At 43.7% G+C, this 26,940-nt stretch overlaps 1 protein-coding gene across 37 annotated transcripts in view; it reads right to left on the bottom strand.

The window, feature by feature from the left end:
- INPP4A (inositol polyphosphate-4-phosphatase type I A) overlaps positions 1 to 26,940 on the bottom strand; it is a 997,999-nt gene that overhangs the window by 611,955 nt on the left and 359,104 nt on the right. For 8 of the 37 annotated variants that reach the window (XM_069204357.1, XM_069204365.1, XM_069204331.1 and 5 more), the window contains one exon: positions 12,441 to 12,499. The exons of the other annotated variants lie outside the window; for them this stretch is intronic. The gene's annotated coding sequence lies outside the window, so the exon portion shown is untranslated. The remainder of the gene's footprint in view (positions 1 to 12,440; positions 12,500 to 26,940) is intronic. 37 annotated transcript variants of the gene reach the window in all.

Genomic DNA, 26,940 nt, shown 5'->3' with positions numbered 1-26,940 from the left:
GAAAGCAGTATCTGCTCATTCAGATACTATCATACTGACACTAGAGACTATCATATCATACTGACACTAGAGACTATCATATCATACTGACACTAGAGACTATCATATCATACTGACACTAGAGACTATCAGGCTGACACTCTGCAGCAAAACTTGATTAAATTGGCACATTACAAAACTCACTCGGTCCTTTCAGTTCTTGGTCTTCCTTCGGTACAACCACTTCTCCTGAGTCATAGAACACTTCATTGTCCATGCCCATCCAATTCATGACTTCTTTGCAATGACTAAGTGTTTATACCAATATATGGCACTGCTGATGAGCACTCCACCACTGGCATATTTGGTATAATCATAACCAAAACTGCTATTCACCTCCTCCTTCTATCCAGTCCCGGGGTTACATTTTAGAAACAGTTGTTTTGAAGATCAAATTAGGATGCTAATGACAAGTCTACTTGTTAAATAAAATAAAAACCCACAGTGGTGCTAGACGTAGGGGCGCAGGAGGAACAGAAGCACCGCCAAAGTAACCCTACATAAGTTCAAAAGGGAAATGAGCAATAAAGAGGCCGTTAAATCTGGCCTAAGACAGTGCATGCACTGTCTCTTACGAGACGTTTTGTTACCTTATAGTGGGCTTAATGGCCATTGCTTGACCCCAATATCACTCATTTGTTTGCTTCTTATTTGATGGTTTGTGTGGGCTTCGTTTCTGCATTGCGAATTTGTGCCTGTTGTGCACATGAATGCATTACTGTGTCCTTATACTGCTAGTTTTCTATGGCTATGCTACGTGTTTCTTTTTAGTGAAGTACTGTACAAATGTGTGTTTCCCAGCTTTCTCTATCAGGTGCTTCTCTGCTCCCTCATCTCTGTGTTGCTTGGTCTCGTCATGTGCTCTCTGTCCCCGCGCTTCTTGCGCTCGCCGTGTGCTTCTCTGCTTCCTAACTCCAGTCTCCCTGTCTTGCTATGTGCTTCTCTGCCCATCCTGTGTTGTTTCCATCCCCATGTTACTTCCCGACCTCCGCATGTTGCTGTCTCATAGTGTGCTTCTCTGCCCCCTTCGTCTCAGTGTTGCTCTGTTTTGCGCTCTGTTTTGCACTCTGTGTTGCAGTGTGCGATTGTACTTCTCTGTCTTGCTTCTTTTCGCCAGGTGCTTCTCTGCACCTCCTGTGTTGTTTCTATTCCTCATTTGCATCTCTCCAGCCGCATTCCCAGTTTTGCTTCTGCGCCCCTCCCGGCATTTTTTCTTAACATAACTTTTTATCTTTTCAGGACCTTTCTAGTCAGGTTGCTGAGCAGCATGGCTAAAACTCATTTGCAAAGTCAACAGGTCCCAAAGGCGAAACGTATTTGGTTTTCCAAAGCTTGTTATCTTATTGCATTTGCTATGAGTTCAATGACAGAGGTCAAGTGTCATGCAATGTCTTTTCACAAACTGCTGCTTATTTGATTACTTCGCTGCCAAGCCTTTCCCCCCAGGTGCCAAGCCTTTTTTGGCTATCTGAGGCAGTTCCTGCTTAGGACCTCATTACTTTTTTGTCGACATAAGCTACCCACACCAAATGTGTGTCCTTTTTTTCCAACATCCTAGGGATTCTAGAGGTACTCAGAGTTTGTGGGTTCCCCTGGAGACCAAGAAATTAGCCAAAATTAAACGGGAAAAAAGGGCTGCCGAATAAAGCTTGTGTTTTTTTCCTCCCGAAAATGTCATCAACAAAGGGTTTGCAGTGCTAAAATCACCATCTTTCCAGCATTCAGGAACAGGCAGCCTGGAATCAGAAAAACAAATTTTTCAACACAATTTTGGCATTTCACTTAGACATAACCCATTTTTACTATTTTTTGTGCTTTCAGTCTCCTTCCAGTTAGTGACAGAAATGGGTGTGAAACCAATGCTGGATCCCGGACAGATAAACATTTCTGAAAAGTACACAAAATTCTGAATTCAGCAAGGGGGTCATTTGTGTAGATCCTTCAATGTTTTGCTACAGAAAGTAACAGCTGAAATAAAAAAATATTGAAATTGAGGTGAAAAAAAGAGCCATTTCCACGTTTTCTTCTATAACTTTTTCCAGCTATGGCAGATTTTTGAAAGCAATATACCGTTACGTCTGCTGGACTCTTGGTTGCGGGGATATATAGGGCTTGCAAGTTCATCAAGAACCCTAGGTACCCAGAGCCAATAAATGGGCTGCACCTTGCAATGGGTTTTTATTGCATACTGGGTACACAGCAAATCATTTGGTGAAGGATAAAGAGTGAAAAATAGGTATCAAGGACGCCTTTGTATTTCCATAATGGGCACAAGATAAGGTGTTGGGAAGAAGTGGTTATTTGCACATCTCTGAATTCTGGGGTCCCCATACTAGCAAGTTACAGGGAATTTCTCAAACAGACATCTTTTTTACACACTGTCTTACATTTGGAAGGAAAAAATGTACAGAAAGACAAGGGGCAATAACACTTGATCTTCTATTCTGTGTTGCCCCAAGTCTCCCAATAAAAATGGTACCTCACTTGTGTGGGTAGGCCTAATGCCCGCAACAGGAAATGCAACATGGACACATCACATTTTTACATTGAAATCTGACGTGTTTTTTGGAAAGTACCTAGCTGTGGATTTAGGCCTCTAGCTCAGCCAGCACCTAGGGAAACCTACCAAAGCTGTGCATTTTTTAAAACTAGACACATAGTGGAATCCAGGATGGGGTGACTTGTGGGGATCTCACCAGGTTCTGGTACCCAGAATCCTTCGCAAACCTTAAATTCTGGCCAAACAAAACACTTTTTCCTCACACAGCGGTGATAGAAAGTTCTGGAATCTGAGAGGAGCCACAAATTTCTTTCCACCGAGCATTCTCCCAAGTCTTCCAATAAAAATGGTACCTCACTTGTGTGGGTAGCCCTAGTGCCTGCGACAGGAAATGCCCCAAAACACAACATGGGCACATCAAAGTGCCTAGCTGTGGATTTTGGCCTTTGGCTCAGCCAAAACCTAGGGAAACCTACCAAACCAATACATTTTTGAAAACTAGACACCTAGGGGAATTCAGAAAAGGGTGGCTTTCACCAGGTTCTGTTATCCAGAATCCTTTGCAAACCTCAAAATTTGGTAAAAAAATACACTTTTTCCTCACACTTCGGTGATAGAAAGTTCTAGAATCTGAGAGGAGCCACAAATTTCCTTCCACCCAGCATTCCCCTCAGTATCCCAATAGAAATTGTACTTTACTTGTGTGGGTAGGCCTAGTGCCAGCGGCCGGAAAATGCCCCAAAACATAACATGGACACATCACATTTTCCCAAAGAAAACTGACCCGTTTTTTGCAAAGTGCCTGGCTGGGGATTCAGGCCTCTAGCTCATCCGGCACCTAGGAAAACTTAGCGAACCTGGACATTTGCAAAAACTAGACACCTAGGGGAGCCCAGGTGTAACTTGTGGCACTCTCAACCGGTTCTGTTAACCAGAGTCTTTATCAAACCTCAACATTTGGCAAAAAAACACTTTTCCTCACATTTCGGTGCTGCACAGTTCTGGAATCTGAGGGGAGCCACAAACTTCCTTCTACCCAGCATTACCCCACATCTCCCGATAAAAATGGTACCTCACCTGTGTGGGTAGGCCTAGTGCCCGCGACAGGAAATGCCCCAAAACACTACGTGGACACATCAAAAGGTTAAAATACAAAACTACCTGTTTTTGCAGGAGAGCACCTGCGTTTTTGGTAATGGGCTCAGCAGCCATCTAGGGAAACCTACTAAACCCAGACATTTCTAAAAACTAGACACCCGAGGGGAGTCCAGGGAGGTGTGACTTGCGTGTATCCCCCAGTGTTTTCTTGCCCAGAATCCTCAGCAAACCTCAAATTTAGCTAATAAAATCACATTTTCCCCACATTTCTGTGTGGGATCACTGCATCAGCACAAATTTCCTACCACCCAACTTTCCCCTCAGCCTCCCCATAAAAAAAGATACTTCACTTGTGTAGGTGGGCCATGTGCCTGTGACAGGGAAGAGCCAAAAACAAGTTGAAATTGGGGGGGGGGGGGGACCAAAGAGGATCCAAAAGGGCAGTTTGAAAAAAATATTTTTTAGGCTCACCAGTGGGGCATAATTTTATTGGTATAGATGACAATGCTGGGTGGTAGGGATTTTATGGATTCCTGCACATTCCGTCGGGTTTCATCACAAAAATGTGGGAAAAATGTGTGCTTTCAAGGAAAGTTGGAGGATTGCAAGGTATTGTGGGTAAGAAAATGGTGCAGGGTGCATGTGAAGCACACCACACTGTACTCACCCAGATGTTTAGTTTTCAAATGTGTCTAGATCTCATAGATTTTTCTACATGGCAGTGCAGCAAAGGCCAAAAAGTACAGCTCTCACCATTCCAAGTAGGACGATTTTGAGAGTTAGACAAGCTCTCGGCCCAAATGTAAAACTAAAACCCAAAATAATCAAATGTCCTCTTGCTTGCCGTTGGGATAAGATCTTTTAGAGCTCGGAGGGAGAGCTGAAAGACTGTTACCCTACTCAGTTGGGGTTATGCCCATACTGGCTGGTAGCCACTACCCCACTATTTTTTTTTTTTATTCCCTGTCATTTAGTAGGCTTTCTGCACCCTCCACCCAGGGGTAGGGATTGGGGGTAATTGCCTCATCTGCCCACCGATGAGCAGAACAACTTTGCCCCCATTTATTTGGGGAGGGGGTTTGGCCATAGCCACACCCTTTTTTTTCCAAAAACAAATCTTCCCTGGTGTCTGGTGGGCTTTCTGCCCTGGCCGAACAAAAATAGGGCGATCTGCCCTCAACGGCAGGGATTTTATGGATTCCTGCACATTCCGTCGGGTTTCATCACAAAAATGTGGGAAAAATGTGTGCTTTCAAGGAAAGTTGGAGGATTGCAAGGTATTGTGGGTAAGAAAATGGTGCAGGGTGCATGTGAAGCACACCACACTGTACTCACCCAGATGTTTAGTTTTCAAATGTGTCTAGATCTCATAGATTTTTCTACATGGCAGTGCAGCAAAGGCCAAAAAGTACAGCTCTCACCATTCCAAGTAGGACGATTTTGAGAGTTAGACAAGCTCTCGGCCCAAATGTAAAACTAAAACCCAAAATAATCAAATGTCCTCTTGCTTGCTGTTGGGATAAGATCTTTTAGAGCTCGGAGGGAGAGCTGAAAGACTGTTACCCCACTCAGTTGGGGTTATGCCCATACTGGCTGGTAGCCACTACCCCGCTATTTTTTTTTTAAATTCCCTGTCATTTAGTAGGCTTTCTGCACCCTCCACCCAGGGGTAGGGATTGGGGGTAATTGCCTCATCTGCCCACCGATGAGCAGAACAACTTTGCCCCCATTTATTTGGGGAGGGGGTTTGGCCATAGCCACACCCTTTTTTTTCCAAAAACAAATCTTCCCTGGTGTCTGGTGGGCTTTCTGCCCTGGCCGAACAAAAATAGGGCGATCTGCCCTCAACGGCAGGGATTTTATGGATTCCTGCACATTCCGTCGGGTTTCATCACAAAAATGTGGGAAAAATGTGTGCTTTCAAGGAAAGTTGGAGGATTGCAAGGTATTGTGGGTAAGAAAATGGTGCAGGGTGCATGTGAAGCACACCACACTGTACTCACCCAGATGTTTAGTTTTCAAATGTGTCTAGATCTCATAGATTTTTCTACATGGCAGTGCAGCAAAGGCCAAAAAGTACAGCTCTCACCATTCCAAGTAGGACGATTTTGAGAGTTAGACAAGCTCTCGGCCCAAATGTAAAACTAAAACCCAAAATAATCAAATGTCCTCTTGCTTGCTGTTGGGATAAGATCTTTTAGAGCTCGGAGGGAGAGCTGAAAGACTGTTACCCCACTCAGTTGGGGTTATGCCCATACTGGCTGGTAGCCACTACCCCGCTATTTTTTTTTTAAATTCCCTGTCATTTAGTAGGCTTTCTGCACCCTCCACCCAGGGGTAGGGATTGGGGGTAATTGCCTCATCTGCCCACCGATGAGCAGAACAACTTTGCCCCCATTTATTTGGGGAGGGGGTTTGGCCATAGCCACACCCTTTTTTTTCCAAAAACAAATCTTCCCTGGTGTCTGGTGGGCTTTCTGCCCTGGCCGAACAAAAATAGGGCGATCTGCCCTCAACGGGGGCAGGAATGGCCAACAGTAATGTGCCCCCATGGGGAGCGACCCTTGCCCAAGGGGCTGCCGCCCCAAACAAAACACATACACACCTATCCATGGTGCCTAAGTGGTTTCTGACCCCCCAGGGCAGATATGGCCTAAAATTAATTTGCCCCCAGGGGAGCAACCCCTGCCTAAGGGGTCGCTCCCCATCTGTGAAAAATAAAAAAACCCTGCTGCCCAGCGGTTTCTGCGCCCCTTGGGGCAGATCAGCCTAATTAAAATAGGCTAATCTGCCCTCAAGGGAAGCAGAAATGGCCTAAAATAGATTTGCCCCCCCAGGGGAGCGACCTTTGCCTAAGGGGTCGGTCCCCTTGCGTGAAATTGGCGCAAACAAAATCCCTTGTGTCTAGTGCTTTCTGCACCCCTTGGGGGCAGATCAGCCTAATTAAAATAGGCCGATCTGCCCCCAAGGGGGGTGGAAAAGGCCTAAAATAAATTTGCCCCCCCAGAGGAGTGACCTGTGCCTAATGAGTCACTCCCCTTATGATATTATAGGAGAAAAAGAAATCCCTGGTGTCTAGTAGTTAGTGTCCACCCCTGGGGGCAGACTGGCCTAAAAAAAATAGGCTGATCTGCCCCTAAAGGGGGGCAGAAATGGCCTTATAAAAAAAATACCCCCCTTGGGGAGCGACCCTTGCCCAATGGTCCGCTCCCCTCATGACAAACACACAAAAAAACCTCCCAGGTGTTTAGTGGGCATTCCTGCAGCCCGATCGCATAAGGCCACTCTCCTCATGACAAATACAAAAAAAAAAAGTGGGCATTCCTGCAGCACACTAGCAGGAATGCTCAGAAAGACATAAAAGGAAAGGAAAAGCCTTTCTTTTCAGGTCTCTCTGCCTGCCCCCACCCCCGATCGGAAGAGAAATGAGCTTCCAGCGCGATGGGGACGGCCTCTGGAGAGGTGATTACGATCAGACGTCACTGGGGGGGTGGGACGGTGGTTGAAGCAGAAGCGATTCCCCTTCCATCCCTGCCCAGGGGATGGGGGTGGGAGGCCCACAGGGGGGAGCGCCCCTCCCCCCATGGGCCAGGTGCAGGACGAGCTGGTCTCGTCCTCAGCACATGGCAACTGTGGCGGAGGGCGAGACCAGCTCATCCCAGGCGTCCAACAGGTTAAAATGAAGAATGGTGTATACTCCTTGATTGCAAAATGATGGAATTTTACATTGTGAATTAAATGACAATCTTGCTGGGGGGGAAGGATGTATGAAACGAAAGTCTACAGGATGTGAATGTTTTCTAACACCCAATACAGTTTAAATTCGTATTTGAAAATCTGTCAGCAACAAGAAACCTTGAAATGAGGCACATTGTTTTTTTTTAATCTTAGGTGTGATGGAAACAAAGATTTTAATAAGATCAAAACAAGCCAAGACACTTCACTTTTGTAAGGAATGAATGATAAATATGCGTTCACACTTTCAGCATACTATTTTTGGAGGTTACATAGGTTTAGCTGTAAAGCTGCATGACTGATGCAAGCTCAATGGCCATTTCATGAGGTTGTTTCAAAGGAAAATGTACTCCATGTAAAAGGCAGTACTCTAGCACACCATGTTTTATTTATTTGAGACAAGATGCTCCAAAATGCACCTCTGGACACACACTGTTTGCTCACCATTCTTCGGCCGAATCGGTGTGGGTCATTTACTATGTTTTGTGAAACTCTTGGATTTTTCCCAACTTATAAGGCTTCACTAACCTAACATCAATGGCAGCACCCTCACTCTCAAAATTGTTTGAGCACCACTGAAAACTTAGGGCTTTAAACAAGTTTTTACTGAACGTGCTGCGATCTAATTTTAACAGCACCAAAAGAGCAAGCATTGGCAAAGCCAATTGGGCTCGCCTATGCAAGAGATATTGGCTTTGCCAAATGTGCTTTAGACATGTTGTACAGCAGGGTGGCTGCTGTGAAGCATGGATGAACAAAAACAATGCTATAATGTGGACAATGCTGGCTGCGTCATTGCACTTTTTATTCTTTACTTTCAGCAATGCTGCACCGCAACTGCGGTACAAAATGGGGAAATCAATACCTTAACAAGGTCAATAGCTTTACATACATACATATATATATATATATGTATATATATGCCAAATTTCAGGCATGACCATCTTGTGAAGTCACAGCGCATGTTGTGTTGCTAAATAATATATAATGCCAAAATAGGGAAGATAATCTTAGCAAAACACTCTTTCATTCACAGTTTAGGACACTTGACAGTCAAGGCCCCAACAAAAATAAAAAACGACAAATAATGGTAATTATTGTTTTTGTGCCTATTGTTTTGTTAGCTTGTCTCGTTTCCTATTATTGTAGTATTTCTCAGATCAATTTTTTTGGTAAACATGGCACTGTGCATCCATCTGGTTTGTGTATCTCCTGTGCAATGTTTTTCTTTGACCTGACAGCAGCATGGCCCCTGGGCAGTTCATTTATAGTCACGGACCCAAAAGAAACATCCTGTGATTTGGGGCAAATCACTTAGGCCCTGGTTTAGAACTTGGCAGACGAGTTACTTAGTCTCAACAGTGACAATATCCCTTCCGCCAAAATCTAAATCCCATAAGCTATATTGGGATTTAGATTTCAGAGGACGGGATAGATTTCACCGTTGTGACGGAGTAACCCATCTGCCAAGTTATAAATTAGGCTCCTAATTAACCTATGCCTGAAACAAATAAAATATGAATGTGTCCTTTTGTAATGTAACAGGTGCTCATCGGCTCATGTAAAGTGTCCCAGTACCTTTGGGTTGAGTTCATGCTATAAAAAAAACTCCCTAAAAATAAATAAAAACATAACAAGAAGAGCAAAAGCAGATGCTGGACAAAAACAATGTGCAGAAACTCAACAATGAGTGCGCTAGGGGTGTTTTCCTGAAAATGGTGACTTAGTTTTCAGATGTCCTGTTTTGTGCCCATTCCTGCAGGAAACCAGGCATGAGGTGTGACGTGTTGTTAACAGTCACACAGAGACTGTGGGATAGGGATAGTGAGCTGGGGCCTGTACAGACAAGCGAAATAACAGCAACAGCAGAGTGGAGATATTAAACATGCATGATACCCACTGCCCAGATTACAGGAAGCCTCTGGTATACATGGCTGGTTCTCAGACAGCAAAGCAGCCCCTATACTCCTCACAACATGAGGGACTTGTGTGATTAGGAAGCAGCGGCAGCGCTTCCTGCAAGCTACATAGCTGAGGCTGGGCCAAAGAAGGCATGCATCTGTTTAATTTAAGCAATACATACCTCCAGATCTCTGGCTCTTCAAAGCAACATTTCTAGAAGTGAGTACTGTTGTCTGCAACATGACTGGAAAAACATGGATTATGCGCCTATCCACAAGAATTGCAGTGGAATGTCTAACAAATCTAGCTGGACAGGGGCACACGGCCCAAACATGGCTGTGTGGAGCTGCTGGCTGGCAGGGGGCCTGTGGATGTCTTCGAAGTGGGCAGCAGTGTAACTTGAGCAGCTAGACGCTTCCTGCCCATCTGTTACATGCGTGATTACCCTAGCGTGCATCTCCATGTGAACCTCTGCACTGAGTACTAAGGCAGGAAGATGGGGAACTTTCACTGCTTTCGCATGGGGTGAAGGAGTCAGTCATCTTGGGTTTTGAATAAGCCGTCACATGCCCTGGCCGGTGGAGGCAGGGTGACTAACTTTCACACAGGCCCTGCTCACTGTAATGGCTAGCGCTGTATTATAGCGTAGAAACTCAACAGTGTAGTGGAAAGGTGTGTATTCCGCTCAGTGTACATGTATCACCCTTTGGTATGTGCAGAATTTGTATGCACAACATTGTTCTACACCTACTGTCTTTGGTCAGCATGTGCAGGTATAAGTTTACAAAACACCCTCTGAAGTCTTTACTTCGTCTTTGAATGCACAGAAAATGTGAAGATATAAGAACAAGATTTACAGGCCTGTTCATAGAAATGGAGCGGAACTCCGAAGGGAATGAAAACAGGACTGATTGTGTGAATTGATATTCAAAAAAGAAAAAAGTAGTGCGCAAAACAGATGCTAAAATGGTGACCAGAGAATTGATGTAGAACTTAGTCCTTGCTCTCAGTAAGGGAAAAACACAGGAAGAGGCATAACAAATGCATGCCATGGACAAATGAGGAGAAAGAACAGGACTGCAACGATGGAGCCAGCAAATAAGAAGCCTGAGGCAAGCTGAAGCCCACAAAGTATATACAACATGTCTCGAAGAGAGCACAAGTGCTGCCTAGCCAAGACCTAAAAATTGCAAATGCAAAATTCTTCTGTTACGAAAGCCTGACAAAGCCCTTTGTTCTTCATAGATCTGCAAAATGAATTGGCAAATGAATGCTGTATATGACATTCACAAAACCAAATAAAAAAATGAAAAACCCGAACCAGGAAATGAAGTAGTTTTTGCTATAAAATGTTATGTGCAAATCCTTTTTAACTTAGGAATGTTTAGATAACTGAATCAAGTACATCTCGATTTTATTTCAATTTTTCACTTTGCACCTCATTTTTAAATTTACAGAAACAAAATAAGGGTGCTAAGAGGTGTTCTAAAGTGTGCTTTTCATCATCCAGAGTGAAAATGATTGCAGTATGCAAACTAGCTGCTGGTCAATCAATAAGTATTGGGCAGTTTCAATCACAACAATACAGTACTTTTAGGAATTTGCAACCCCAGGCACAAGTCATCTGCACTGTCCAGGGGGCAGACAGCGCTTTGCACAACTATCTGAAACTTCCATCAAGAGTTCACAAACGGGAACCAAAGGAGAATGGGGGATGGGGGATGACTGGAGGGAATGGCGCTTGGGTTGTTGAAGGGTGGTGCATAAGAGGCCCAGTTTTTGCTGCAGACTATGCCGGACATGAGGTTATTCAAAGGAACAGCAGCTCAGATACAAGATGCCTCACAACTTCTGACAGTATCAGAGATCCTACTTGCATTTGGACTGCCTACCTTGTGAAATGACAAGCATTTCATCAGAGATCACAACCACGGTGCCAGGGCAAGCATGTTATCAGCAATTATCACCATTATGCTAAGGACAGAAATTTACCAGAGCTTAGCATCATTGCGCCAAGGTCAGCATTTTATCAGGAATTATCACCATTGTACCCTGGCCAGCACATTGGTACAGAATATAACCATTGTGCTAGGGCCAGCAGTTGCTAGGGGTTACCGTATTGTCTCAGGACCTACATTTTATTTAGAATTACCACCAATATGTCAGTGCACGCATGTTTCCAAGAAATACAAACATTCTGCCTATGCAGTTCACCACAAATTACAACCGTAATGCCTAGTGTAGAATTTTGGGGCTTGTGCAATGCATCAACATGCTCCTCACCCTGCACACACAGAAATGCATGCGTGCATGCACACATGTACTCTTATAAGTGCACTACTTGCACATAGAAAAATGCACAAACATCAAAACACACAAAATGGTGACCAAGAAGGGACACAGGAGGGGAGGTTAAGAGGGTCTGGGAGAGAGGAGCAGGCGGCAATGCCTGATTTTGGAGGGGGAGGGGCATTCAGGTGGAGAAAATGCAAACGTTTTTTGAGGTGGCGAGGATAGGCTAAATGCAAGTACCAGCACATGTATTTGCTTCCCTCTACTGGTGGAACTCCATTGGCAGGGAGAGTCGGTGCAGGCACAGGTATGCATGGATTACTTGTGGGAGCGAAAGGATACATTTTATATCTTGCATAGCAACAATTTATGGACTATGCCTAGCAACCTGTCCAGTACCCATTTTTCTTTTCCTCAACAAACATTTTCACTCAAATTCACTACTGCACTGACGTAAAGCATAAAAAGGATTCAAGCTTTCAAAAGGCCAACCACAAACTTCAAAAATACATCCTGAACATTTACTCTTGGAACACAGAACGACATTTTAGCAAATGGTAGCCACGTCTGACAACTGCTGATTGTCTCACCCTACACAGACAAAAGCTTAATAAATACATTGCAAATACAGCTAATCCTTATTTTCCACTTTCATACAAATGCCACATTTTAAATTCGTTATCGGCAACAACCTGCAATAGTTCAGAAAAATATTATCATATATGTTTTTTTTTTTTTTTACTATTACATATAGTAATACGTCTTCTACTTGAGTATTCAAAAATTATGTAACTACTTTGGAGCAAATAAAATAGCATTCCAGGTTTATTTTTGTCAATTGCCATGCAATGTGCTTGTGATCATAGAAACGTACTGTTCATGGCCCAAAACTGCCATATCTCCTGAACGAAGGTAGTTCCATTGACTGAGTATCTGTAAAGGAGAAGAAACTCGTGAAGGGGGAAGCATGGCTGTGCAGTTTAGCAATACTGCCCACAGTAGGATGAAACTTACAAATACATACCAAGAAGATTCAATATTATTTAGTTTGAGTGCACTCATTCTTTAGCCCAGATTTCTCCACTGCACCATGAAACTAACCAGGCAATTCCCAGGGACTTGCTGACAGTAACTTCGCCGAAGTTAACTGTAAGCAAGTTCACTCAGACATTTAGACAAAACCAATTAGGAACACGCCTAGGAATCATATCCCTCGCTAACAGTGTGCAGCATAAAGCCTAAACTGATGGAATACTGCTAACCTGGCATGCAGGGGCGTAGCTTATTTAGTAAGACTGGGGGGTGTGAGCTTCAGATTTCCCATCAATCACAATGTACGACAAGCAGGGCACGTGAGAAGGAGGAAAAGGGCAGTGGAAAGCGGATTAGCAGGAGGTACTGAGTAAAAAAAAAAAAAACAATATTTTGTAAGATAAACAACAGTTATAAACACTTTCAAAGCAGAGCGAGTTTGTGCGTTTTTGTCTATTTAATAAAAATCTTGTGACATCCGAAAGACACCTCCCCATATCCGCCTGCAAGAATCTGTACCCAACTGTTTTCCAGAAAATACATTTATTTGGGCGGTGTAACACCCCCCGGAAGTTACGCCCCTGTTAGCATGCTTCCTCGCCCTCATCCATCTCTCTCTTACTCTGCCCTTTTCTCGCCCACCTATTTGGAAATTTCAGAAACAATTGTGAAGCAACTCAAGCATCAACCACATTGTATAACAGGTTACTGAGCTCGAGGCAAAAAAATAGTTTTAACACAGTAGATGGTGCTGCTGCAAAGACTTAGAAATTGAGTACAGAACAGAAAACCGAAAGATGTGGAATGCGAGAGAAGGTTCTGAGGGCAATCATTTGGAACACTGCCTGCAAAGTCTCTTTACCCCCTGGAATAAAGAAGAAACACATGGGAGCTATCGCACTCAGCTGCAATGCTATGAACAGAATGATGCATTTGTTATTAGGGCGACAAGTCTTCCTATCATTACATTACAGGTTGACCAGAGTTCAAGTCTTTCCAGCTATTTTGATGCTTGAACTCCAAAAGAAGAACCATTAAGCTAAAGATATTGCTGATGTCTTGTGATTCTAATCAACTCAGCTGAGCAACTCGAAACAAATGAAAGAAGAAACACAAGTTTTACTGGTTCCTTCCCATGAGAAGAGTTAAACAAACATTGGCAAAGCCAATAGGTCTCACGTATACTAGAGCTATTGGCTTTGTTTGGCAATGTGTTTCACCATGTTGTACATCAGTGCGGCTGCTGTTCTGCACAACTAAAAGTCAGTGGCATGGAGTGTCGTAGATTGGAGTGGGGGGGTGGAGTGCTATAGAGTGGAGTGGGGGGGAGTAGAGTGTCCTAGATTTAGGGAGAGCACAGTAGAGTTCAAAGGTTCAGTGAGAGAAAGTGGCGTGGGGTGGAGTGGGTTGGAGTAGAGAGGGGTGAATTGGAGTGGGCTGGACTGAAACAGGGTGAGGTGGATTAGACTATGGTGACTAGACTGAACTGGGGTGGGTGGATTGGACTGAAGTGATAAGACTAGGGTGTGGTGGGCTGAATTAGTGTGGATTAGACTGGACTGTAGAGAGGTGGATTGAACTGTGGTAGAGTGGGGTGGATTGGATTGTGATGGGGGTTGACTGACTGTAAAAAAAATATTCAAACCATTCAAAGGGTTGTGTTAGTGTGTGGCGGAGAATGTAGATTTTTTTTTTTACATATGATACGGTTGTGACCTGTGGTGCAGGTGTGCTTGTAGGGGGTAGTGTCAAAACTCCAAGATATAGGTAGGGGACTGGTACAGAGGACACTGAAGCACTGCATACTGGGACTCCGTACTACACCAACAAGTTTAAAAATGGAATATAGAACTGTGGTCCTCTCCTTGGTATGGTGAGGATGAGGATTGTTGTTTACTGGATATGGGGGAATGGTCCCTCAGCATAAAGGCATTACAGGAACTTGAGGAAAAGGCTATTGGTGGAAGAGTTACTGTAGGAAAGTACCATCTTGCCAGGCATGTTACCCCCATATTTCACTGTATTTATGTTGTTTTAGTGTATGTGTCACTGGGACCCTGCCAGCCAGGGCCCCAGTGCTCATAAGTGTGCCCTGTATGTGTTCCCTGTGTGATGACTAACTGTCTTACTAAGGCTCTGCTAACCAGAACCTCAGTGGTTATGCTCTTTCTGCTTTCCAAATTGTCACTAACAGGCTAGTGACCAATTTCACCAATTCACATTCGCATACTGGAACACCCTTATAATTCCCTAGTATATGGTACTGAGGTACCCAGGGTATTGGGGTTCCAGGAGATGCCTATGGGCTGCAGCATTTCTTTTGCCACCCATAGGGAGCTCTGACAATTCTTACACAGGCCTGCCACTGCAGCCCGAGTGAAATAACATCCACGTTATTTCACAGCCATTTACCACTGCACTTAAGTAACTTATAAGTCACCTATATGTCTAACCTTCACCTGGTGAAGGTTGGGTGCTATGTTACTTAGTGTGTGGGCACCCTGGCACTAGCCAAGGTGCCCCCACATCGTTCAGGACAAATTCCCCGGACTTTGTGAGTGCGGGGACACCATTTCACGCGTGCACTATACACAGGTCACTACCTATGTACAGCGTCACAATGGTAACTCCGAACATGGCCATGTAACGTGTCTAAGATTATGGAATTGTCACCCCAATGCCATTCTGGCATTGGGGAGACAATTCCATGATCCCCCAAGTCTCTAGCACAGACCCGGGTACTGCCAAACTACCTTTCCCGGGGTTTCACTGCAGCTGTTGCTGCTGCCAACCCCTCAGACAGGTTTCTGCCCTCCTGGGGTCCAGCCAGGCTTGGACCAGGAAGGCAGAACAAAGGACTTCCTCAGAGAGAGGGTGCTACACCCTCTCCCTTTGGAAAAAGGTGTCAGGGCTGGGGAGGAGTAGCCTCCCCCAGCCTCTGGAAATGCTTTGATGGGCACAGATGGTGCCCATCTCTGCATAAGCCAGTCTACACCGGTTCAGGGATCCCCCAGCCCTGCTCTGGTGCGAAACTGGACAAAGGAAAGGGGAGTGACCACTCCCCTGACCTGCACCTCCCAGGGGAGGTGCCCAGAGCTCCTCCATTGTGCTCCAGACCTCTGCTATCTTGGAAACAGAGGTGCTGCTGGCACACTGGACTGCTCTGAGTGGCCAGTGCCAGCAGGTGACGTCAGAGACTCCTTCCGATAGGCTCTTACCTGTGTTGCTAGCCTATCCTCCTTCCTAGGTAGCCAAACCTCCTTTTCTGGCTATTTAGGGTCTCTGCTTTGGGGAATTCTTCAGATTACGAATGCAAGTGCTCATCTGAGTTCCTCTGCATCTCTCTCTTCACCTTCTGCCAAAGGATCGACCACTGACTGCTCAGGACGCCTGCAAAAGCGTAACAAAGTAGCAAAGACGACTACTGCAACCTTGTATCGCTGATCCTGCTGCCTTCTCGACTGTTTCCTGGTGGTGCATGCTCTGGGGGTAGCCTGCCTCCTCTCTGCACCAGGAGCTCTGAAGAAATCTCCTGTGGGCCGACGGAATCTTCCCCCTGCAACCGAAGGCAACAAAAGACTGCATCACTGGTCCTCTGGGTCCCCTCTCAGCACGACGAGCGTGGTCCCTGGAACTCAGCAACTCTGTCCAAGTGACTCCCACAGTCCAGTGACTTCAGTCCAAGTTTGGTGGAGGTAAGTCCTTGCCTCCCCTTGCTAGACTGCATTGCTGGGTACCGCATGATTTGCAGCTGCTCCTGCTCCTGTGCACTCTTCCAGGATTTCCTGCGTGCACAGCCAAGCCTGGGTCCCCGACATTCTAACCTGCAGTGCACAACCTTCTGAGTTGTCCTCCGGCGTCGTGGGACTCCCTTTTGTGTCTTCGGGTGGACTCCGGTTCACTCCTCTTCTAAGTGCCTGATCCGGTACTTCTGCGGGTGCTGCCTGCTTCTGTGAGGGCTCCCTGACTTACTGGGCGCCCCCTCTGTCTCCTCATCCAAGTGGCGACATCCTGGTCCCTCCTGGGCCACAGCAGCATCCAAAAACCCTAACCGCGACCCTTGCAGCTAGCAAGGCTTGTTTGCGGACTTTCTGCTTGGGAACACCTCTGCAAGCTTCTTCACGACGGGGGACATCCATCCTCCAAAGGGGAAGTTTCTAGCCCTCTTCGTTCTTGCAGAATCCACAGCTTCTACCATCCGGTGGCAGCTTCGTTGCACCCTCAGCTGGCATTTCCTGGGCTCCTGCCCACTCTCGACACTGTTGCGACTCTTGGACTTGGTCCCCTTGTCTTACAGGTACTCAGGTCCGGAAATCCACTGTTGTTGCATTGCTGGTGTTGGTTTTCCTTGCAGAATCCCCCTATCACGACTTCTGTGCTCTCTGGGGGTTGTAGGTGCACTTTACACCTATCTTACAGGGTCTTGGGGTTGGCTATTTTTCTAACCCTCACTGTTTTCTTACAGTCCCAGTGACCCTCTACAAGCTCACATAGGTTTGGGGTCCATTCGTGGTTCGCATTCCACTTTTGGAGTATATGGTTTGTGTTGCCCCTATACCTATGTGCTCCTATTGCAATCTATTGTAACTTTACATTGCTTGCATTACTTCCTTTTGCTATTACTGCATATTTTTGGTATTGTGTACATATATCTTGTGTATATTTGGCATCCTCATACTGAGGGTACTCACTGAGATACTTTTGGCATATTGTCATAAAAATAAAGTACCTTTATTTTTAGTATATCTGTGTATTGTGTTTTCTTATGATATTGTGCATATGACACCAGTGGTATAGTAGGAGCTTTGCATGTCTCCTAGTTCAGCCTAAGCTGCTCTGCTATAGCTACCTTCTATCAGCCTAAGCTGCTAGAAACACCTCTTCTACACTAATAAGGGACAACTGGACCTGGTACAGAGTGTAAGTACCCCTTGGTACCCACTACAAGCCAGGCCAGACTCCTACAGTTACACATGGTGATATTGTTAACTGATGAAAGTGTGGCAGAAGACCTTGCAGACGAGATGGAGATTAGCGACAGGCTGTTGGACAAAGACAATTGCATCTTATCACCCTCCACTCTTGATTATGAGTGTGAATGGTGTATAGGATTCCCAGTTTTCCTTCTTTCTCCGCCATCTAGTGATGGATGGGACACTACACAGTCGTTGGTAGTGAGAGGTACTGATATGGACCTGCTAACTACTGTTTTTGTGTCTCGTCTGCCAGAGAGACTGTTTTTTCTAGTTAATTACCAACATCTGTTGGTCTGAAAATAATAAAGTGTCTTAAGAAGCACCAAAAGCAAATCACTAGCAATTACTTACAATACACCTATTAATCAGGCATCAAATTATGACTCTCCACCAAAACAGACACCTTCCAAGTTGTGGCCAGTGTACATATTTTCACAGAAAAGTGTGATCCATCTCCGCTATTTTCTTGCTTTATTCAATTGGCGGAAGCCTTCAACAGTTTACCAGCAAACCACCATCAATGGGTTTAGCTGCCACTGCACTTTAATGGCTCACATTTAAATCTTGTGTTCTTATTAACTCATCCAAATGGGCTTCTGAATACCTCAAACAATCCTGGTCACATAGGGTAAGTCATAAGATTCAATCACCTCTACTGTAATCTTCAATCTACACATTGAACCACAAAAATCCTACTCTCTAACGACAGTAACAAAACAGTGATTATACCCAATTGTGGCGAAAAGTCTGTCAAAGACTGTCTCTCCATCATCCAGGCACAGAGTTAAAGAACTTACCTGAAACGTGAATAAAACAAGGCAGCATGTGTGCCAATTCTAGGATTAACCACACATCATTAATTTGGATGAATTTTAATCACCAACCAAAATCACTTGACATTTCCTTTCACTATGATCTCTTCTTTAAAAAGCATGGAGCAAAGAAAACACATGTAGCTTGTTATCAACTTTTGCTTCAATGGAAAGCTAAATCTTACTTCCCTTAAGCAGACTGTAGAACCACTGTTCAAGGCCTGATCCTCTGAAAAATGGATGGTGCCAAATCAAACATTTTCAATGTCCCTGAATCAAGCATAAATCCACTGAAGGGCATCCACCATGGCCTTCTCATCGGAGAGCGCAAGACAGCCAACCATATTCCTCCTGCCTTGACAGACCTACACTGGCTGTCCCTCCACCTGCATTGCATGAAAAGCAGTGACAAACTTTTATGCTATCTGTTTTTAACCACCAACTCCATCTTGACCACTGACCCCATTTTAGCTTAGCTTCAGATGACATCACATCGGTGGCACAGGTATTTTTCCACAAAACTTGTTTTCTACACTGAAAGTCTTTTCACTTCTTCTCACTGGCACCGGGTTGCACCGTGCACGAACATAACATGGGGGATGTGAATGTAGAAATCAGAAGAAAGTCTCAGCCTGGGAATGGTATCAATGTTTTCACAATGGAAGAGTACTGCTCCTCTGCCTCTGGAATGCACACCGGGGCAGGACCCGTTCCTTTGTATGTTTTCTAACTAGACCAAGCACAGCCAGTGCTTGAATTTCATAACTTACGCGAAGGGAGGGGGAGGTTGTGAGAACCTTCCTCTTAGGCTTGTTTAAGGTATATAAGGTGGGGAAGCTTGGCGCAGAGGCAGAAGGAACTCATTTTGGGAGTGGACGCACTGCCCAGAACAAAATCCCATCGGGAAACGTTTCCCCTCAGTTGTGCAGGGTTCCGCAGCTTGACGCTGGCACCAGGATGATGATGTTGGATACAATCCCTGTGGTGATGCATTTTTATTCTTAATTATCTAGCTTCACTGTACATATATATATATATATATATATATATATATATATATATATATTCACTGCATACATATTCATTGTTAATGCATTGTACTTTTTATGCCTGACTAACTGCTGTATTTTAGCATTTACACTTTTTTTTTTACTGCATTCAAGTTAAATGCTCATGTTCATATTTTTGTGTCCTTTGTTTTGATATCTGGGAAGTGTCCTAATAAATTCATTACTCAAACTAGGCGTGCTGATTTCCTAGGCATCATGTTCTTCTTAGTTTGAAGCAAAGCAGAACACAAACAGAACACCTTCCTAACTGGCAAGTAAACTGACCATCTGCTAGGGCCAGTAGAATACAAGAATCTAGGAACTAGGCAGATTGCAATTGAAGAAGTGTGAAAATTGAAAGGGTTATTAAATTACATATCGAGAATATGGAACAACATCCTTCTGAACCATATTAGAGTTGCATACTTGCAGCTACAACTCACAAAAATGGTTCACTACACAACTTTTAAAGAAACATCTGATTTAATACAGATAGAGGCTTCTCATTCCTTCCCATCATGTTCATTAGTGCCCCATTGCTCACTAGCTAGATCTGCAAGCTATCCATGCATATAAACATAAAACATCAAGTTCTGTGGCTCTGCTACCTCTTTGGCCAATTCCACAGTCCCACACTCCACAATATCACCTCCCTAACACTCATAAGTCATGTATTTGATTCCCAACATTTATATTCCTCCACCAACTGCAACACAAACCTCACCCACACAAACATACACTGTGTTTCCCTCCCTGGTGCAATTTTCAACAGACTACTGACTTTAGGGATCAGCTTCCTATACCCTAGACCATCTCAGGTTGCCACTAATGTCCAGTCCATTTGCAGTGAAGCTTCATATCAGAACATTCTTATGCATGCACACTTTCTGTGATTACTACTGCACAAGGAGCATTCTAAATTCACCCATACATCCTGCAATCATGACCACATTATGTCCACAAGTGGCCATATATTTCTATGGAACACATGACAGTTCCCATCACTGCACCCTTTAAGACACACATTGGTATGGTATGGTATGGTATGAAATGGTATGTTGTATTGTATTGTTCATGAAGTAGTAAAGGATAATTAATCAAAAATAACAATGTAATCTTGAATTTAGTGCCATTCTCATCTTCCTCCATGATCCTAGGTGACCTAAACGTACACCAAATACACATCTATATTTCTTTGCTCAGCTACTTTCTAATCACTCTCTGATCAACAGTCACCCTGCTGCCATCCTTTCACACAGTAATCCCTAGCTTCTTTCCCTCGTTTCTTATACCCTCGCCCATTAGTCACCCATTACACACCCTTCCCTTTCTGAACACATTTACCCATAGGACTGTAAACATTCCACACTCTCATAACAACATGAAGGCCACCACAATTTATAAGAAACCCAGTACTACAGCTCAACTCTACCTCAAGCAACTTCTTCAACAACATGTCAGCTTCTAAATCTCATTACCCCACTGCACTTTTAAACTGCCACACACTAACATCAACTCTATATCGCTCTCCACAGTAAGATCCATTAAGACACAAATGTGCACCCAACTTCAACCAGAGGATCCTAAGAACAATAAGCTGGCCTTAAAACCTTCACATCATCCCCATACATTCCTAAATCATTGTATTTCCAGGAAATAATTACTTCCCTCTGGCCCTACTCTTAAAATGTATCTCACATCGTCAGCTGCTCACAGCTCTTATAGGATTCAAACCATTATAACATCAGCTACTCGCTCTGACTCACTTTTTCACTGGGTTCATTATGTATCTCACCACACTTCTACAGACATCCTTAGCAACCTACCCAATTCCCAACTGTTTTTTCTTATTCAAAAACAACTTTGTTCTTTCTCATAGTCAGCTCAGTCAACCACTGCTATGTTCCCTCTGACCTCCTCATCCATTAAACCATTAACACAATATTTACCAAGCAAGCACACCTGCATTCATCCAGCTCCAGCTTAGTTCAATTCAGTTAACATCAGTGTCCTACATATGTACAGCAAAGGTTGGTGAAGTGTGCATGTAATGTATTATGAAGTGATGGTGGAGCGTGTATGAGGAGGCAGATTTAAGCGTTAGCATAACTTTGGCATAACTTCAGGCATGACACGCATAGAGGTGCCTCGTAACATTTTGTTTAATTGGTCAGATAACATTTCTGTGACTAGGTTCTGTGATTAGCTAGACATTTCGGTGTGAGTCCTGCAACCAAATTAAATTGTAAATGAAAAGAAATTAGAAGTTACGCATTCTCTATGTTTGGGCCTCCTTGGAGTCAGGTTTCCCTGCACTCAAAGTCATAGCTAAAACAAAATATTGTTTTTGATCCTTGCAAATCTGAATAGGTAGGGTAATTCTATTTAACCAAGATGCTGTTGTGGTGTTGCCTAAGCATTCATCTGAGATCAGCTCAATGACATGGAAGAGATTCAGTACTCGCATTCTATCGTACCCGGATAAAAACTGCACTCTTAGGGCATGACTCCTCAAATTTAGAGTCCTATATGTTTTTAGTCCTTTACAAGGTAATTGAAAGCTTGGCTGTATAAGAGAGTGTAAATGAACAGCATGGGAGTAGCCACCGTCAATGCAGCCACTATTACTGCCATCAGTAGCACTGTGTAAATTCAGATGTTTAGTCGATGATGGCCCCTCTACTTTCCAAAATATTCTAACTCATAGGCATGAATGTGGGGAGGCAAAAGTAAGGCTTGGAAGTGAGTTTCAGTGATTAGAAAGGATCACTATTGGCTTCCTATGAATGCTAGCCTGAAAGCCCGCTTTGGTGACCACTTAGCAGGGTTCCCTAACAATTTGGCCCTGAGCATCCCCAGCAAAATCTACAAAAGACCAGCTTGGGAGATTGAGGACTGTTAGTACTGTGAGTCCACCAAGTTTAGACTACTCTCTACTGTTCACTTGGTTTACTCTCCCACAACTTTAGAAGGAATTTCCCTTCAATCTGAGAAGTGCTACTGTTGGGGTGGGAACACCCCCCTGTATGGTGAACAGGTGTTTACTCATCCCTGAGTGCAAGACTGCATGTGAAAGTGGTATCCGGACAAGATTACAACCCTGTTACTGAGAATTCTATTGAGCTGTGTAGTGTTTCGTTTTACTGTGTGATTAAATTATTCACTTTTAACTAAAACATAAGCACTGGGTTGGACAAAATGTTATTGTCTCTCTTGGTTGACTGTTGAGTTCTGAGTGTTTGTCCCTCACTCTACATCCCGGAGAAGCCTCTGAGTGCTTACCCTAGGACAGCAATGGGCAACAACCTCAACCTCTCTGGCTGGGATTCAATAGCCCCCGTCTGCCTTGTGGTTCTCTGAATGGGGTCTGGCAAATCCATTTCAGTTTAGACATCAATAACTGAATATTCACTGATTGACAGAACCTTTTCCAATTCTCCCTGCCCCCTTTTGCTAAAAACACTGCTCAAAGCCCTGCAAAATCACTGAAGTGCCTAGAAGGGAATATGCTTGCAGACTGAAAGGTGTCGATTTCTTCACTCTCCATTTGGCTTCCCTCCTAACCTCGTCTTATGAAGATATTTTCAAAGCCAGGCAAGCACAGAATGACAGTTTGAAATTCACTTTATGCACATTTTATTTCTCTACTGTACGGACCTCCATGATGTACAGAACTACAGCGCAAGGAGAAGAAACCCTTTTATACGGGCTTGCCAGCTTAATCTTTAATACCACTGCTTGTCAGAATCCCATGCTGATGATTTGTCAAGTGTCTCTAATGACTGTGGATTGTTAATTTAAAATGTCAGCATTGGGAGTACGCGGAAACCACTTCCTTTGAACACAGATTCAGCTGAGACGGCAGAAAATCTATTACAATGGCTAGTTACTCACCATGTCAATTTAATCCACAGGATTTATGGAGCAGGCACATAAAAAATATAAATAACTGAAGCAACAGACTTAAAATGGGTGCACTAAAAGCTAATACATGTTTGAAGTAAAATTCGGAAACTGTCACATTATAGGCATTTCCTAAAAAACTGCACAGCAGTTCAGTAAAATAGCAGAAACAGAAATAATGTCTAGAATATCGAAACCCCCAAAGAATGGATATTTCCTATTTTACTCTCTTGTTCCTACGAGCCAGTAAATAATCTCTATGCAGCATTTGAGATACTCAGACACAAAGTGCATACAATCAAATAACCAGCAGAATGACTAATTCTAAGAATGTAAATATATCAGGCCAGCGCTCGCAGTACTCACAGTTTGACAAAAGAAAGGTTTTGTCACAACTTAATAAAAATGCCCAAATAAGGACCACCAAATAGTATCTACCAAGTCTGCTACCTTTGATCTCTTCCATGTAATAATGGCATCAGTGTTGTTCCTCATACTGTGCAATCACGAATGTAAAGATGGTCACAAACATACACCAGGCCAAATTTCAACCCAAGTAAATGTTCTTTTAACTAATCTGTCAAATAAATTCCCTTCTGATTTAAACGAAAAATCTGGGATAATGAGACACCCCTATAGAAACTATTGATCTGTACTAACTACAGCAATCCATTGAAATAACCTAACTCATCCCAGCACGAAACAATCAACTCGGTACACATCGCCTAACTCGAAGCAGCCAGTGATCAGGAACCTTATGGTTGATCACTCTAAATACCGCCTGAAAGCTGCAAAAACACCAAATACATTCTAAAAATGTTCAATCCCCCACAAGACTTTTGCTTTAAGAAGCAAGTTGTGCTTTCTACCAAGCCAGCCATTGGTTTATAACTTTCCTTATTAATGTCCTGAAGTGTAAGTCAGCGCACACACGTGGCAATGTAGGGAAGACATGTCTTAATACCTTGTCACTTCATAACACTGTTCCAGGCAGAAGCCTGATTCAATGTTTGTAACGAATTCTGTGTTTTCGCATAGAGAAGACTGGGTGACTTTTTAAGGATTTGACTTTGAATGTCAAGACGTAGGGCAAGAGTTAGACTTTTTGCGCATGGGATACTCCCTGGCAAACAAGACAGATATTCAGTCCGCTCTATTATAAGTGCCATAGGATATAATGTAATCTTAGTACGGCATACAGGGTATCCGCTAAATTATAAATCAGGCCCTTAGAAGTGCGCTTATTCTCTTCCAGGACAAAATGCTGTCACTACCTCCATTTTCAATATTACTACAGTGAGTATGGCTTCTGATTTCAACCCCGTCACAGGCAAAACCCATGTGTTTGTAAAGCCTTGCTATAAGCAAGGCATAACCTTTCCAAAGATATATCAAGAAAACAGATAGTCAATGCAAGTTAATTCTTCTATTGTAGGATTTAATGGTATTTTTTGAAAGATTGAAACATAGATTTGAACGCAACTAAGTGATTCGCTTGTTTTGTGTTAATTGCAATGACTGCTTTCTGAGTGAAATCCTGAGTTTTACAGTACAATTTGTCATATAAACCATCTGGGGGAGAAAGAACAAGAAGGGGAACCTTACATTACATTACCGGATTTATAAAGCACATGGCTACCCAAAACCGGGTTTCCTAGCGCTAGAAAGAGGCAAATAAGCTACAAGCAGCTCTACTTAGAAAGAGATATGTTTTTAGTTGCTGACGAAAGATCAACCACCTCAAATTGCCAGAGGCAAATTCCAAAGTTTGGGGGCTAAGTACAAGAAGGACCAACTGCCAACCCTGGACCTTTTATCCTGGGTATGACAGGAAGGTCCAAGGAACTAGAGCTAAGGGACCTACTGGGTTGGTATGAAGCAACCAATTGATGGAGAATTTTAGAGCCCTGCTTACGTTTAGCCCGATGCACCAGACAAAGAGCCTTAAACTGAAATCTGCTACTTATAGATAACTAATGTAGCGTTCTAAGTGCTTCCCTAGCTGAATGAAATTTCGTAATTCCCAAAAGCATTTTGAATTACTTGTAGTTTCCTAATAACCACTTTCGGGCTGCCTAAATAGATTTAATTTCTATAGTCCAGGCATGATACAATCAACCCCTGGACCACAATTCTTCTGGCTTCCAAAGGGAGGCATTTCAAGGTTTTCTGAAGGGCTCTCAAAACCCCAAAGCAGGTGCCCATGACCCTATTCGCTTGAGAGGCCATTGAAAGCTTATGATCTAAAGTAAAGCCGAGATTTTTTACTTTGGTTGTCGGTACCGGATGATCACCTAGTGCAGAAGGCCAGCTGATTTGTTGCCATAGCAAAGCATTATTGCTGACCACCATCGCCTCATTTTTCTCTCTGTTTAACTTGAGGCAGCTATCTCCCATCCATTTTGCTACCCCCAAAAAACAGCTGTTAAAAGTAGTGGAGGTGGCCGCAGTATCATGAGACAATGTTACAATCAGCTGGGTATCATCAGCATATGAGACTATAGAGAAGCCAAACGCTCCAATGATCTCAGGCAATGGGCGCATGTATATATTAAAGAGTGTAGGGCTTAATGACAAGCCCTGCAGAACTCCACACTTCAGTTGATAACTGGAGGAGTAACAAGACCCCCCAATAACTTGAAAACTCCTCTCAATAAGGAAGGAGGCCAACCATCTTAGAGCCAATCCAGAGATCCCTAGACCTTCCAAGCGATACAATAATACATCATAAGAGACTGTGTCGAAGGCAGCGCTCAAATCGAGAAGATGAGCGATGCCAACCCCCTAAGTCAAGAGTCTGTTTAGGATCATCTGTCGCCCTCACAAGTGCGGTTTCTGTACTAATATCTGCCCGGAAGCCTGTCTGGGTTGTGTGGACGATACTATTATCTTCCAAAAATGCTGACAACTTGCTATTAATTATCTTTTCCAAAATCTTACTTGGTCCTTGACAAAGAGATATTGGTCTATAGTTCTCTACAATTGAAGGCTCTAAAGAAGGTTTCTTTAGCAGGGCACGGATAATTGCATGCTTCCAATCATTCGGAACATGACCACTCTTTAATGAAAAATTTTACAAATCTGTCAAAGCAGTCAGCATAACATCCCCGCCCTTCAATTAGATGTATGTAGGTGCAGGATCTAGCGGCAAACCTGATGTGACTGACTGTGCTACTTCCTCTTTATTTATGGGGGGGAAACTCAAGAGACTTACTCCTTGAGTATTAGAACCTGAAACCTCATAATGGTGACCCTTGGTGAATCTTGCGCTACTTTAGCCAGAAGGAGAAACCTGCGCTTTCCTTCCCAGTAGCAAAGGCTTAGAGTGAGGCTCTAACACCAGTCGCCATAGACATGAGTACACTTGAATCAGCCTACTTTTCATAACTGCATTTGGTGTTAATTATATTCACAAGGCTGTGAGATTGAACAGTTGCTTTAAAATCAGTCACTTTCTGAAAGAATCCTCATAAGGTACAGTCTTCGGTTCTTGTGCTTCCTCCACTTCATCATTTTGTTTTCTCACAAGCCAGCTGAACAACAGACTCAACAAGTCGTAAAGGTAAGTGGGACACTATAATTGGTGTCTCTGCTTCATTGTC

The sequence above is a fragment of the Pleurodeles waltl genome, chromosome 8 (assembly GCF_031143425.1).
Source record: "Pleurodeles waltl isolate 20211129_DDA chromosome 8, aPleWal1.hap1.20221129, whole genome shotgun sequence".
NCBI classification, from domain to species: Eukaryota; Metazoa; Chordata; class Amphibia; order Caudata; family Salamandridae; genus Pleurodeles; species Pleurodeles waltl.
This window is presented reverse-complemented; position numbering and strand designations above follow the sequence as displayed.